The sequence below is a fragment of the Enoplosus armatus genome, chromosome 18, assembly GCF_043641665.1.
Source record: "Enoplosus armatus isolate fEnoArm2 chromosome 18, fEnoArm2.hap1, whole genome shotgun sequence".
Lineage (NCBI taxonomy): Eukaryota > Metazoa > Chordata > Actinopteri > Centrarchiformes > Enoplosidae > Enoplosus > Enoplosus armatus.
The window spans coordinates 2,583,929-2,601,121 of NC_092197.1; positions in this window are offsets into that span (position 1 = coordinate 2,583,929).

Below are 17,193 nucleotides of genomic sequence, written 5' to 3' on the forward strand. Positions count from 1 at the left end.
TGCTCAAAGCCAAGGAATATTCTGGTTTTCTTACGAATCAAACAACCAAGTTAAGCTTCAGCGGCGCTAGCAGGCGTATTCGGTTGTTACCGTTGGACAGAATCGGGCTAGCTGTTCCCTCCTGTCTCCAGTTTTTTATGCTAAGCCAAGCTAAGGTTAGCATTAAAAGTGGCCGGTTAGCTTATATTAATATTTACCCTAGAAACAAGAGTATGTTATCAATTTTCTCATCTCCTCCAGCTCTCTGCCAGAGTTGCTCTTATTTCGTAGTTACATGGGAAAGTAATAAAATATAACACACAAGATGGCGGAAAAGGTATTGAGATCTTTACCTTAAAGGGACAGTAACTTCCTGGAGTCTCCACTTGTTGCCTGGCAACCGCTCATACGACTCTAGTTTTTAGCAAGGATTAAACAAACATATATAACATGTTAATTAGTGAGCTTCAGAGGTGCTAGCACACAGGTTTCGTTATCTTTGGACAGAATCGGGCTAGGTGTTCCCCCCTGTCTCCAGTCTTTATGCTAAGCCAAGCTAAACGTATAGATAGCTTATATTAGCATTTATCCTACAGACATAATAATGGTATCAATCTTCTCATCTTCTCCAACTCTTCACCACAAAGTGAATGAGCAAACTTTTGCTAAGTAAAAGTAGCAATACAACAATGTAATACTACTCTGTAAAAGTCATTTATTCAAAAAAGTATTATCAGATCAAATCAGATCAAAGTATCAGGAATAAAATTATACAGCAGCAGCAGAATATTATTATATATAAAGTACCAGTAAAGTACAGCACTGAAGTAGATATACATAGTTCAGTCACTGATAATACAATGAAACACACGCTGTCTAGAGAGGGCTTGTAATTGTTTCTTTGACCCTGATTACTTCTACATTAACGTTTTCTCCCCAGGCCAACTGGACACAGTTCACTATGCATAATCGTCATGTTGTTGTTGGCCAGTTGGCCTGGGGGCCCAACTGCTGGGTTTGTGTTTTATTAGATGGGTAATTGCATTCACCTGGAGTCTCAGGTGTAAACTGGTCCCTGAATAGAGGGCTACACTTGAAACAATAGGTTCTTTGTGAAAATGTTTTGCACCATTTTTATGGTTGAACTGCTGTGTGTGACACAAAGCAGTAGTCCTTTGTTCTCTGATAGTTAATTAACACATTATGAAAATAGAAAACTGCATCTCACGTCACTAGTTATGACTTCAAATAAATAGTTCTACAATTTGGAAAATGTGCTTGTTCATTTATCGGCAGTGAGTTAGAAGAGGAGATTGATATCACTCTTTGTGTGTGTGTGTGTGCGTGTGATAAATATGCGTGCTAAGCTAACTGTCTGGCTTCATATGTGCCACACAGAAATGAGTGTTATCAAGTGGCTAAAAAGCTCCATAGAGCTGCAGAGCTGGGCGATGGTTCTCTGTGGCTTCTTTCACATTACATGAAGTTGTTTAATTTAGTGTTAATATGAGGAATATTGATTAACGGGGCTTCAAGAAAAGTGGAGCTAATCTGGTCTCGCTGGTGTTTCATAGCCAGAGGGAAAGCTTAGCTAAACTGAAAAATGTGACGTAGACAGTTGAAACTGAAATGCGTTTTGGGCAGTGAATGTGGTGTGATTTGGTTCAACAGATGCATAAATGTGAAGGTGAATGATTCAAAACCACGTCAGGAGTCATACAGTAGATGGTTAACATGGCGAAGCTGCTGTTGAGGGGCCTCTGAGGTTAGCAGTGGTGGAGCTAAGTGACTAAGTATAATAAGTATATTTACTAAAGTACTGTACTGTGTTTTTATGGCACTTTCCACTTCTACTCCACTACATCTCAGAGGGTAATATTGTACTTTTTACTTCACTACAATTACTTGACAGCTTTAGTCACTAGTTACTTTAGAAATTAAGATTTTTGCACACAAAACATATGAGGAGCTTATAAAATCTGATATTTTGTTGTAAATGAAACTACCCAAGAGTTTATACAAGTACAGCTGAAACAGTTAGTCAGTTAATCAATTAGTCAATTGACTATTTTGAAATATTTTTAAGTCATTTTTTTCACATAGAAACATTTAATGGTTCCAGCTTCTCAAGTGTGAAGATTTGCTGCTTTTCCTTTTAATTATTTTAATTTATCTTAACAGTAATTTTGATGTTTGGACTGTTGGTCCGAGTCCGATACAAAATGATAGTAAATATAATAGTATTACAGTCACAGGGAACATTTTACTGCTTTGAGTACTTTTACTGTTAATACTTTAAGTACATCTTCCTGATTCTAGTCACATGCTTTAACTTAATTAACAACTTTTACGTGTAGCAGAGTATTTTCACAGTGTGGTAGTAGTAGTAGATAGCTCTTATAGCTGAAATACAAACCTTCATTTTTTCTAACATCCCACCCACTTAACAGTTCTGTTTCTTTCCAACAGTAACACTCGTGGTATTTTGTCTTTCAGGTGAAGATGTTTGATGTCTTCTTTTGATCAGCACCAGGGGAACATTTCACTCATGATTTTAAACAGTTTTATTCATGCATAAACACACTGTTTGTCACCGTAATGAGCTTGTCTGTCTTGTTTCTTCCCATTTCTTTTTTTTTCAGTTACAGTACCACCTGCTGCTCCTGCAGGACAGAGTTATCAGCAGCCTCATTTCAGCACACTTGCTCCATGCTGTGTAAATGATTTAGGCCCCCTGGTTGAAAATCTTTACTATTGTCTCATTTTACCCCGCAGACAGCGCAGTTGAAGCGCTGTAATGACTGAGCCTATTCACTCAGCATGGTAGCAACAGTAGGTGGGCTGAGAGAGGAAGACAGCAATATAGACACACATGACGAGCTGTCTTGAATTAATACACCCACCTTCGAACAACTTCATCTTTTAGGCACTGGGTTGCAGTCCTCTTTCACTGTATTACATTTAAATTTCAGACAATCATTATGTTAATAAGGTTCTTATCGTTTCCTCGCCGAGTTCATACATTTCATAAAGAGACCTCATTTATTATTCCATGCTGCTGCTGTCTGTTTTAGCCATGCTAGCGGCGTGGCTCCACGGACGGTCTGTCTGTCGGTCGATCCACACTGAAATATATCTCAACAGCTATTTGATGGATTGCTGTGACATTTTCATTCCTTCATGTTCAGAGGATGAATCCTAACGACTTTGGCGATCCCCCGATTTTTCCTGTAGTGCCACCATGAGGTTGATATGTGAGAGAAATGCTGGGTGGATTGTCACAGACCTGTTCCCTTCAGGATGAATTGTAGTAACTCTGGGGATCCTCTGGCCTTTCATGTAGCGCCATCCTCAGGTCAAAGTGTGTTTAATACTTTGCTGTGTCAAAACTCATTATCATTTACGTTTGACGTCAATGAAAATGAGATTTAAAGCTATTTTAAGCTACTCTTGGCATCATCATGTTAGCAAAGTTATTGTGCGCGTGTTAGCATTTAGCTCTCTGCACAGCCTCACAGAGCTGCTAGCAAAGCTGGAGACTAGTCTGGATTACCAACTGGGCAAACTGGGCAGCTACCCCATGGCCCTAGACCTCCAGGGGCCCCAAAAGTCCCGGGCTCACTGTGTGTCTAGCGCCAACATCAGCTCAAAAAGGTTTGTTCAATACTTTGGTTGATTACCAAATACAGCATCTGTCTTCCCATCAGCCTCAGCTGTACTTTGTGCTTCATGCTAATTAGCAAATGTTAGCATGCTAACGTGAACATGGTAAACATTATACCTACTTATCATCAGTATGTTAGCATTGTCATTCTGAGCGTGTTAGCCTATTGAGGTTAGCATTTAGCTCAAGGCACTGCTGTTCCTATGTACAGCTACACAGAGCTGCTAGCATGGCTGTAGACTCTTACGGGCCGTTCACACATACAGACTTTAAAGCTGGGAGAGCGATAGGCTGAACGGGACCAGGCGTTACAGCCCGAAGCCACCTGCTGAGCTAAAGAGATCATTATTATTAAAGGCGCCCAGCGGCACTACAGGGGGAAGTTGAAAAAAGCTAAATTTTACGCAGTGTCGCAATGTGAGATCGCTCGTTTTAACAGTTGTTTGCTACTCGGGATCGCAGTTTAGGACCTCAATGCCGATGAGTCTTGCCCACTCGGGGTCATTGTTGTATTAAAACAGTTTCAACAACACGTACCAGGGGAAACACAACTGTGCAACAGGAAATGAACTACTTCCTCCCGAGTGTTAGGAAACATATACTCATTTCCTGGTTTATTGTTAGCTTCTGAAAAAAACGAAATCTTCACGCTTGCACTCAACTGAAATAAATATATAGTAATTGCATTCAAGCTGTTGCTACATGGCTGCTTTTTTAACCTCGTGAACATGTGCTTTCTTTGTTTTCACTCCACATACACTGTACATGGCACGCCTTCGAATCTCGTAGCAGATATTCATGCTAAACCTTCAATTTCAACTTTTTCAGTTTTATTTTGTATGTACATGATTTAAGAACGATTTGATTTGAGTACTCGGCCTGATTGTTCCTCACTGAATAAAGCCCATGCAGCATTTTTAGCAACATACAGCATCGTATGTTAAATACTATTCAGGTATTCAGGCATAAAGAATGCTTTAAGACCCCCATTAACATGATTTCTATGGTTGGACTCTCTCTGCTCAGCTAAGATGGCTAGTACGGGTGATAATGACACTCTGGCTCACTCCTGGGGATAATCACACACACACACACACACACACACACACACACACATGCACAACACAAACCATAGTATCCTTTCACGCTGGGTTCATTTGCATTCTCATCAGTATGCATGAAATTTCTCGCTGAACTTTAATACCCTAACTGCTGCATAATACACTTTAATGAGCATAAAAGTGAGCATGACAATTAAAACTCGCATTAATCACTAAACGCTGAGGGGTGGGGATGAGATGAGAGAGAGAGAGAAGGGAGGGAGGGAGGGAGGGGAGGATAGTGAGGACTGGGGGATAAAGAGCACTCCAGAGAGGATGAGCGAAAGAGAAAAGAAATTGAAGTGAAAAATGAAAAAGGATGGATAGTTAAGAGCATAAAAAAGGAGGAGGGGAGAAAGAAAGAAAGACAGGAAGAGAGGATTGAGTTGAGAGCTCTTATATTCAAGTGTTGAGGAGCTGGAAGAGGCGTCACCACGGGAACAGCGGATGAATTATGTGTTTTTATCTCACAAGTGAGTGGACAAGCGTAGCCCCGCTCTTCCTGTTGGTGCTTTCCTTTATTCTTCACCATTTCCTTCCTCACTTTCTCCCTTTGTTCCTCTTCCTGTTCGAAAGACTGACAGAGAGTACGAGCATCTTTCACAAAGAGGATTACGCTCCCTGATAACGAAAACCAAGCGGTTCTTTTGCACCTTTACCTTCCCCCCACCGCGCCTCGACACAGATGATTTGGGGGGTTATGAATATTCATCTCAGAGAAACAAATGCACATATGATCTCATTTGGATTTCTCACACCTCTCCCCCCCCCCACCCCCCCACCCCCTCGAAAAACAGCACTAACAAGCTCAGTTAATATAGAGATACTTACTTCCATTTCATGAGACATTCCAAGGTTCTCAACCTTTTTGTGATCTCTTGCAAGAAACCGTGTCTAGTTGAGGCCTCTTGTCAGATTGTTCCAGATGTCTATGAGTTGTTTTTAGTTCCACCAAAGACGCATTTCCCCTCTAAACTTCTCACATGGTTTCATTTAAATAACTGCTCGACACCCAAAGAGGTAAAATGATCCATCTATGTTTCACAAAATAGCAAATATTAAAGAAAAGTCCAAATTATGAATTCCACCTCGAGCAGGACAGTACTGAGTTTGTTTATTTAAAAAATCTAACAAGTTATATACAAATAAGAATGAAAGGTAATGTTCAGGGAGACAAAATGAATACTACTACACTACTGAATACTTCATAAACTTAAACTACACTCAACTACTTTATGACATGAGAAAAAATAAGATTATAAAACAGAGACTAAAGTCTTTTATAAATATGCTTTTTAAGACTTTTAACCAAATGAGAATAAGAGTAAGTTAGTACCGCTATATCTGATCGAAAATTGACCTCTGATCAGGTGACAGTCTAGTTAGAATTGTGTGTGTATATATATATATATATATATATATATATATATATATATATATATATATATATCTGTATAATTTATTGTGTCCTTATTGTGTAATATATATATAAACATACATTGTATGAAGCTAGTTTCACTAGTTTCATTACATTAAGAAGTCGATGGGGTGAAGGGATGTGAGTGGGTTACAGGGGGCATTTTTCTGCAGCAGGAGTACTTTTACTTTTGCTACTTTATGTACATTTTGCTGATAATACTTTTGTACTTTTACATTAGTAAAGGATCTAAATAAACCCATAAACACAGACAAAGCTACTCTCATGCAGCAACACACTGACCTGCATGAATTACCTGCTGCCCAAAATACTGTATAATTTATTGTGTCCTTAAACATGTTAATTACTGCAATTAAATATCAAGATGTCTTTATGCACAGACCCAATACACACTCACACACACACTCACACACACACACACACTCACACACACACACACACACTCACACAGCCTATAATCTAATCACCATTTTCGTTGCAGAGTTGACACATTTCTTACAGTGTTTGACCTCCTTTGTCCTCCTTTAAGCTGAATAGAGAGGGATGTGTGTGTGTTTGTGTGTGTATGCGTGTGTGTGTGTGTGTGTATGCGTGTGTGTGTGTGTGTGTGTGTGTGTGTGTGTAAGGAGGAGGCGTAATAAAAACTCCATCTGCATTTCCATAAATCAGAGAGGCAGGTTTGTTGTCACCCAGTTGAGGGGCCTGAGAGCGAGGCCCCGGGGCCTGTAGGGATTATAAGACAGTCTGTGTGTGTGTGTGTGTGTGTGTGTGTGTGTGTGTGTGTGTGTGTGTGTGTGTGTGTAACCACAACTCATCGTCGGTGCTGCATATACTTCATGTTTAAAACATACAGTATCCTCTCATATTTTGTCCTCTGTCTGTGTCTTCCTTCCAGTCTCTGCCCTCCACCTCTGCTGCCCACTTCTTTATGCACCTCCAGTCCACCCCCCCCCCCCCCCCGCCACCCCCCGCCCCATAATATCTCCACAATATACACCAAAGATTTAAATATTTCATATCTCGTATTTTGCTATAAAATGAAGTGTTATGTATGTATGGAGCCAGTGTGTAATACTGAGTGAGGGTAAGAATAAGAACATATTGAGCGAGATGCTAATGCTAATATGCTCACAACGATAGTGCTAACGTCCTGATGTTTAGCAGGTATAATGTTTACCATGTTCTCGATCATCAGCGTATTAGCATGTTAACATTTGCTAATGAGCAAATGACTTGGGACTTTTTAGCCAAGACCCACCACTGCAAGCTAACATTTAGCAGGTATACTCTTTACCATGTTCACCATCTTAGTTTAGCATGTTAGCATGCTAACATTTGCTAATTAGCACTAAACACAAAGTACAGCTGAGGCTGATGGGAATGTCATTAGTTTTTCTGGTATTTGCTCATAAACGTAAAATGTTGAACAAGTTAACATTTTGACCTGATGATGGCGCTAGAGTGAAAAAATGCTTCACATTTAAATACATTTAAAAACCATTACCCACATTCACACACTGCAACACCCAAAATACTGGGTTAAATTGTGGTCCAGGTTTATACTTTTGAGATTTATTTTAATTAATTGATTAATAACTTAATAAACATCAACATGAACTCAATTGTTTGCTTTCATTCTAAGATTTAGAAAATCTGAGCATTGAGTTTCATTTTGTTTACAGTCACAAGCTCTTTTTCTATTTAACGTGACTTGTGACTGTATATAAAGATATCCATGGTTTAACCATAATCCTTAATAATGTATGCCATAATGCTAATTTGCTATGCTAATGCTAACAGTATTAATATAATAATAATGTAAGCTATGTACCAGACATGATTTTTAAAATGAGCCGTCAAAATGAATAATTTATTGCAAGAAGCTGGTTAATAAATGTTTTAATAATCTGTCCGCTTTCAAAATCTATTAGTGTAACACAAACGAACGCAGCTGAATGCTTTCGTCCACATCGCAGACACACTGGAATTTAGTTTTATTCACGTTTGTGCACAGTAGTTTGATAAAGATGTTTCTCCTGCACAGTTTACAGTCTTTGAAGTTCATTTTAGACGTTAGTTTCACTTCTGATAATCTGATACAGGACCTCACATCGCCCGGCGAAATCCTTCCAAAGCTCGACTCTATTAAACGGGTAACACTTTATAACACAGTGATTCATAGTGTTCAGGTACCAATAAAATACTCACCGGTTCTTACTGGTACTCAAGTGTATGACTATGGAGAACAAGTTACGACATAATAACCAAGTCTCTCAGATGGAGGGTTATTAAAGAAGGAATCAATATTTGTATACCAACAATGCATTATATGACTCTGTAACTCCCTTCAGCACTACAGAGGGTTTTAGCGTCTTTCAGCTCATTGTTCTGGTTTTCTATCCCACAACTTTGCTGTTTTGGCTCTAGAAACCCACCGTACCTGTTAAGTAGCACCCGAACAGCAGATAGACAAAGTTATCGATTAGCTGGTGTACAGAGGGTAGCATGTAGCAGCTAAGACACATGGGTGTCACCTTCAGGTCACGTAACGCTTTTTACACTCAATCAGAAGATTAAGTGAGAAACTTTCACACAATTCTGCAAGTGTAGCTGTCTGGATATCGAGCTTTTGACCAGATATTGTTCAATCTTACATCAGCACGTGTATTTCAAGCAAATTCACTGGCTTTCATCTTTGTTTAAAGGCCCTGAAAACCTAATTTCTCAAACAGCTTCTTACTGAATGTGCGATGGGAGTTTTTGGAGTTAATTGACAGAGTTTGTGAGTGTTAAACTCTTGATAAATAATGATAAATAATAAGAACGAGGTTCAGCAGGTTCCAAGTGCACTTATGCATATTATTTATACTTTTTAGTATCTTAAATGGTTAAATAATTTAAAATACAGCCAGTTCCTCCTGTACTGTTGCTACATTAGCTTCTTAGTCAAATATGATCAGTATCCAGTAATCCAATTTAGGGCTGCAACTAATGATTCATTTCATTATCAATTAATCTGCCGACTGTTTTCTTGATAAATCGATTCATCAAAAATATTTTCAGTTTACAACCATATTTTTTTTTTTGAAGGAGATACATCCAGTCAGTGTTGGAGAGTGTCACTTTAGTCCAAGTTCCAAGACTAAAGTTTACAACAATATAAAACACAGACAATTTGAAAAGCTGGAACTTTTGGCATGTTTGTTAACCTTCTTTTGATAATTGATTAATCGATTAATTGTTTAGCTCTACTTCATTTCAAAATTCAATTTAACAGCAATTGTGTGACGTCTGTGACAAGATTCCTCTCAGAGATTTATCTCTAGATCTCGTCTGTTTTATCCGCTTATTCTTTATTGAAATAGTGGATGAAACAGGAACAGACGATGAGACGGAGGGAGGGGAAGAGAAACTGACCCAGAACCTCTGGGCATGTCAGGCAGCCATTTAAATTAATTTGAGACTCACGTACGTCTCCGAGCCCATCATTTAACTCTCATCATCATTTATGTGCTTTTCAATTACATGAAGGAGTTTTAAACTGTTATTAAACTGCAACCTCTTCTCCTAAAAGTTAATCAGAAAGTTTCAAAAGGAGGTTTAGTGTTTTTTTTTTCCACATCGTCTCGTCTCAGCGCGAAGGGGGGGAAAAAAAAAGCACCCCAAAAGATGTCGTCACCCTCCTCCTCCTCCTCCTCAGAGGGCCTTTGCTCGCCGAAGACAGCGTGGGCGTTTGAGTTGTGTGTGCGTCCCACCTGATCTGATCCAGTGGGTTTGCAGTGGTGAAATTGATCCCTGTGGTAGATACACTGACAAGCCCGAGGAGCCAGTGTTCAAATGAATTAGGAAGAAGAGAAGAAGACAAGCGGGGGCTTTCTGTTTGTTCTGCTTCTAAATAATACAGCACAATGACAGCCAGCAAACAAAAGCATTTGTGTAGCGAAGAGTGATACCGGGGATAGGATATAACACGGAGCAATGCTTAAATTACAGATGAGAGTGGAAACAGCTTTTTTTTCATATTTGACGTTTTGTTGTCTGTTAAACATTGATGGGAGCCGAACCAGCGGAGGCAGCGAGAAAGTGTTTGACCAGTAAAGCAACTGGAAGCCTGCGAGCAGCAAACCGGAGCTCTGGGCTCTGCTCCCAAATGGACGCACTTTATATATATATATATATATATATATATATATTTGCCAGCATAAAATGTCTTCAAACTTTTTTTTCTTTACATTTAATTGCATGGCTTCGGGGTGGAAAAAAAAACAAATGACAAGCCAAGTGATTGTATCCAAATTCCCTGAATGTGATTAAACATAAATGTGTAAAGTGTCGGCGGGGGGAGATTTAGCCCTGAATAATTGACAGTGCTGTATTATATTGCTGTAGGAATTATTCTGCCTTAAAATGCTCATTTCAGCCCGCATGTGTTTTTTAACATTCATGCATCTGAAAAATAATTGAAGGGCCTGCACGCTGCTGAATATTTCATCCCCCACCGCCTCTTTTTCCAAATTTTCACAGGCTGAACGATGGCTTTTGCACCCAAAAAAAGAAGGATATGAATTTTTCAGGCTTTTTAAATAATTAAGCCCAAAGTGTTTGGGGCGGCAAAGCCCTGATAAACTAATCTGAGACGGAGGAGAAAGAAAAAAGGTCTGAGAGGGACATTAGAAATTTATTATTTTATCAGCAGCTATTTATTATTAACATAGAAAGATCCCATTAGCATTCATAGACAAAGGGACTCCTGGGAGGATGCCCTGTGGATCTCAAGGTGATACATTAAAACAGAGAAGTTAAAGGAGGGGAAAGTATCCGGCCCCCCGATCTGCATATGAGCCAACATCTTTCAGTCAGTGGGGTTGCTTCATATTCAAGAGGTGGGTTTTCTGAGAAGATGGCAGATTTAGGTCACGAAAATGAATCGTTCCAACTTCACAAAGTCACGTACTAAATACTTTATTATACGACCTCGCAAGAAATACAGTATCAGGGCCGAGGACGCAGAGGTCAGTCATTCCTCTGGGAGTTTCAGGAACCTGGGAGATGTTTCCATTCAGAAGTATGAATTCAAGATGTTGAAAGCTGCTATAACACATATTTGCAGCGACACGGCTCCAGGGAGGTCGAAGTTTCATCAACAATTAGATGGACTGGCATGAAATGTTGTACAGACATTCATGGTCCCCGGAGGATGAATCCTTTGACTTTTCCTGTAGCGCCACCAGGAGGTTGATTTGTGTGTTTTGAGTAAAATATCTCAACAATTATTAAATGGATGAAATGAGTCCCCTCAGGATGAATTGGAAAAACTTTAGTTAACTTTTCCTCAGCTGTACTTTGTCTGTAGTGCTACTTGGCAAGTGTTAGCATGATAAACAATACACCGGCCGAACATTGTTATGTTAGCATTATCTTTGTGACGTTAGCATATTTTTCCTCATGGAGTCCGGTTAGACATGTCTGTGGCAGTGGAGGTTGGTGGGAGGGTGGTGTTAGGAGGAACTGGGACCCTTTGAAGGCTTTGAGGTCTGACAAACGTACAAAGACTGAGCAAAGTCAAGCGTGACCAGACAGAAAGGTGTGTGAGACAAAAAAAAAGATCCAATATCTGTCTGCTTGATATAAGAGAGCACCTACATAGATGGGTGGAGGAGTCTCCCCCTCCTCCTCTCTCAAATCCCATAAGAGAGGAGGTAAGAGAGGCGGAGAAAGCCATCGCACCCCCATCTCAGCCAACAACAGCCTACACACACACACACACACACACACACACGGCCTTTATGAAAATATCCTAAATTCAATCAGGATCTGCAAATTTCATGAGCTGGCCGTCCTCCTCCTGAATTTCTTAACGGGGTGTCAAAACAATCGTGGCGCTGACATCTGACACTCTGAGCGCTGAATCAGAAAATCAGCTTTTCCAGGCTGAAACCAGCTTCTCTCTGTTATTAATCTGGTCTTATCTCACACCTTCACAGCCTCATACTGTAACCTCTGTGTGTCCAGCCCCAAAATCTCATTATACTTGAAATTTGAGGGGAAAATGTAACACCACTGGATTGTCTATTATCATCTGGTATCGAAAAGGAGAAAAAAAAGCCATGCTAGCAGCTCTGTGAAGCTGTACTTACTTAATGCCACTGATAGCATGCTCACAATGATGTTTAGCAAGTCAAATGTAAAATGTTTCCCATTCTCACCATTTTAGTTTAGCGTGCTAGCATGCTAACATATGCTAATTAGCAGTAAACACAAAGTACACACGAGGCTGATGGGAATGTCATCAGTTATAAATATATAAATATTTGGTCATAAACCAAAGTATTGGACAAATTGAAAGGTTGACCTGATGATGGCGCTAGATGTAAAAAGGGATCAACAAAGTGATCACAATTCACCCTAAAGAGAACGTGAACAGCTGATGAGTCATTTCACTCAAAACCTCTGATATCGACCTCATGGTGGCGCTAGAGAATAAAAATCAGGTCTGAGAGACTCATCCTCTGTGGACCATGAATGTCTGAACCAAATGTCATAATCCATCCAGTCGTTGTTGAGATGTTTCAGACTAGACCAAAGTAGGGGACCGAACCACCGACCGAAAAAAAAGAGGACTTTGATAGGCAGATGTCACAGTTACCATGACAACATGTTTGTTCTTGACAGGTTCGTTGGAGGGAGATTAAAAGACGGCGTTGAATTTCATGAAAATCATCATTTGCAATTATAATTTTGAGGAAACACTTTGTGGATTTTGCTCAAGCTTAATGCTCAAAGAATCCCCCCCCCCCCCCCCCCCATTTTTTTTTTATATTTTCAGTTTAATTTCTCAAGAAAGAAAATCTGCAGACTCCCTTCTTTGGACGGTGCAAAGGATGCTGGGTAATGTCAGTGGATATGTGCCTGGAGAGGTGGAGCTCCTCTGTGACCAAATACTCATCTCTTCTCTCACCCAAAAGAACCCATTAATATTTCAAATTAATGCAAATAACCTTAAATGATGAATAATTGCCCCCATATCAAAATTCAATTACTGTTAAACACTGACGAATTGCTGATTGAAAATTATGAATAATTTCTTTGACAGAGTGAGAAGGACTGAAAGTAAAATGTGAGAACAAAAGAAGGATTTCACAAAACACTTTGTCAACGTGGCTATTTCATTACATACCTGCAACTTTACCTGTCATATATATATATATATATATATATATATATATATATATATATATATATATATATATATATATCAGCCATTCAGCGTGCAATATGACATTTCTTTTATAAGATAGAAGATCTTGAAATTTAACCTCTTCAAACACACATTCAGCCTTTTTGGAACAAAAACAGACGACATATTTTCATATGATATGTGCAAAAAATACCAAAAAGACATCAGCGAGAGCAGGTTTGTATATAAAGTAAGCAAAACACGCAGCTGCTGTCTTGTTCACGCTTCTTCTTTTGTTCTACATGGACACGTCATTTGTAGCTGAAACATTAACCAGGTTTTCATCCAAACGTAGCACAAATTTTAATCAAATTTCAAGAAAATCGCCAAAAGAAAATGCAAATTAATGCTCGTTTCTATCTGTAATTTGATTAATTTTTTTTTATCTTCTCCAAGTTCATCAACATCATATTTTATAAGCTCTTCAAATATTATGTGTGCAAAAATCTGTAATTCGTAGAGTAACTAGTAACTAAAGCCGTCAGATAATTGTAGTGAAGTAAAAAGTACAATATTTAGTATTTAGTAGAATTCCACCCCTGAGCCTCATTGACAGGAAGTGTGTGTCTGTACTGCAGCCCTGGACGCATTTAAAAGTACAAGTACATAAGTATTATCAGCTAAATGTACTTAGTATTTCATACAGCAGTGTTATACAGTATGTAGATTATTAGATTGTTAATATTAATGCATGAATGTGTAGCAGCATTATCCCGTTGCAGCTGCTCCAGGTGGAGATAGTTTTAATACTTCACTGGGCAGTTCAGTCCCTATTAGTGCAAAAGCATCAGTCTTATGAAATATGCATAGAATCTGGTCCCAAAGACCTTATTTTGTTTAAAACGAGTAAAAGAAGTTAGTCTTAGTGCACTAAAGAGTATTCTCAAACTGACTGTGTGCTGAAACCTGAAGTAGCTGGTTGGTGATAATACTGTTAAAAAGTAAAATATGTACCTCTGACATGTAGAGGAGTATAAATACCAAGAAACAGAAAATGGAAACACTCAAGTACTTAAATATAGCACTTGAGTAAATGAACAGGGATCACTGCCTTTAGAGTATATGTACACTGAGTAATGCCTTGAAGTACAGTGTTATACTGACTGCAGCTGGATGTCTTGTGATTTGAGAATGAAACTAACCTTCAAACTTCTATTTAACTGTGTTGGTGTGTGAAATGTTAGAAATGAAGCTGCTTTTTCTGCAGGTAAAATGTCAGTAAAAAGAGTGGTTTTCTCTCCCCCACATGTTCAACAGCCTCCCCCTCTGGATTTAAATATCACAACATGATGAAATTATTCATCAGCTTCTCGGAAACAGCTGATGTAACTGTTCAGTCAGTAGGTGTATGTCATGTTTTTTAGCCCTGACTGTGAAAAAGAATTTCCTCTTGGGGACATTACTCACCGAGTACAGTAGCTGGGAGGGCAAAACTGGGGTTCATCCCACTCGTAATACAACAGCTCCACCTTCAGGCAGCGCAGCTGCAGAACAAGTTCACCTGCGTCGATATAATGCACGTTAAGTACGGGAATAAACAAAAGGGAACTCATTTTACAAACTACTTCTCAGTACTCTCGCTTTGTTATATAAAACAATTTGTAAAAGAAGAATAAATGATCTACTTTTACATTTAGTCAAGTACTGTACTTAAGTACACTTTTGAGGTATTTTACTTGAGTATTTCCATTTTATGCTACTTTATACTTGAACTACATCTCATACTACATATTGTATTTTTTACTCCTCTACATTTGTCTTTTAAATTAAGATTTTACATTAAAAAAACAATGATAGACTTGCATTGTTTAAAACGAAGCCAGTGGTTTCCAACCTCTTTGATTTTTGACCTCTTATATAAATTCAGTGCCTCCTTGTTACTTTGCAGATGTCTACTGTTGTTCCACCAAAGAGGCATTTCCCCTCTAAACTTCTCACATGGTTTCATTTAAATAACCGTTCAACTTATTCAGTTTTCACAGAAAACAAAGACTGGAGAAAAAGTCAGAAAAATGAAAACAGATTTGTGTAGCGGGACTTTGTTTTTCCTTCTTTGCCCTGATTTATCTCGTGACTGTGTGCTGTAGGTTGGGAACTGGACTAAACTAGCTAACCAGCTAAAGTAGTTACAACTAGTAGTTCAAACTAGCTCCACCTCGAGCAGCTACAACAGTAAAATGCTGCTCTAACATTGATGCATCAGTATTAACAACGTCATTTATCTGACTAACTTGACATTTCCTGAGTCACAGTTGAGGGGCACCTTTAGTATTTCCTGTAGGACTCTTCATTGCCACATGATGGAGCCAAAGTATCATTCTGGTGTGGAGCTGCAGACTGTTTCCTGCTGCTGTGTTGGGTCAGGATACGCCTCACTGATGCAAGAAGTACACAGATCCTTCAATACAACAATGGAAAAAGAATCCATTACAGAAGTGTTATCAGCTAAATGTATCAACAGTAAAACTGCCCCTCTGACTAATATTAAACATGACATTAATACTGATGCATCAAGGTAAGAGCAGCATGTTACTGTTGTAGCTGCTTGAGGTGGAGCTAGTTTAACTACTTTATATACAGTTAGCTAGTTTAACTACTTTATATACAGTTAGCTAGTTTTAGCCACTTCATATAGCCGACAGGTGGCTACTTTGAGCTACTTTATATAGCCTACAGTTAGCTAGTTTTAACTGCTTTGTATACAGTTAGCTAGTTTTAACTGCTTTATATACAGTTAGCTAGTTTAACTACTTTATATTCAGTTAGCTAGTTTTAACTGCTTTATATACAGTTAGCTAGTTTTAGCCACTTCATTTAGCCGACAGGTGGCTAGTTTGAGCTACTTTATTTAGCCTACAGTTAGCTAGTTTGAGCTACTTTATATACAGTTAGCTAGTTTTAGCCACTTCATATAGCCGACAGGTGGCTAGTTTGAGCTACTTTATATACAGTTAGCTAGTTTTAGCCACTTCATATAGCCGACAGCTGGCTAGTTTGAGTTACTTTATATAGCCTACAGTCAGCTAGTTTGAGCAACTTTATATACAATTAGCTAGTTTGAACTATTTTATATAGCCTACAGTTAACCAGTTTGCTAGCTAGTTACTGTTATTTAAATGAAATAGAGAAGTTTACGGTGGAAATGTTCTCTTTGGTGAAAACTAGATTTTTACTATACAACATTAGTGACATTTATTGTCTGAATTCAGACACAATTCGCCCTGAACATCTCGAACATGGCAACAAGACCCGAGCAGACTCGACTTCTTTGTAAGAGGTCACAAATCTTAATCTTAAAATAACAGAATAAAAAGTACAACATTTACAAAAACAATATAGAAATATAGTGACATAGAAGTATAAACCTATAAAATACTAAATACTCAAGTACAAGTCAGCCATACTAATTTTTAGGACATTCAGAACAGCTTTGTACCACAGTCAATTATATTGTTAAGGCAACCACAAGAACATGATACGGCACTTCCTGAAATAAGAAAAACATCAGTAAAATGCCTGAGGCAAGCCTGCAAAACATTTAAACTCTGATTTTAATCCATTCATCTCACATTCAGACTACTTCTAGGCAATATTCACATAATTACTGACTCAAACTGACAGGACGTTCATAGAAAGTTAATTAATATCTTCTGTCTAAGGCATTTCTTTCCCCACTAGTCTACCTTTTGTCATTATTGCCTTAAGCTTGAACCAGCTCCCAGAGCGGCCATTTGTTTTTAGAGCCACTTCCTCCCTCTATCTCCCCTTTTCTCAC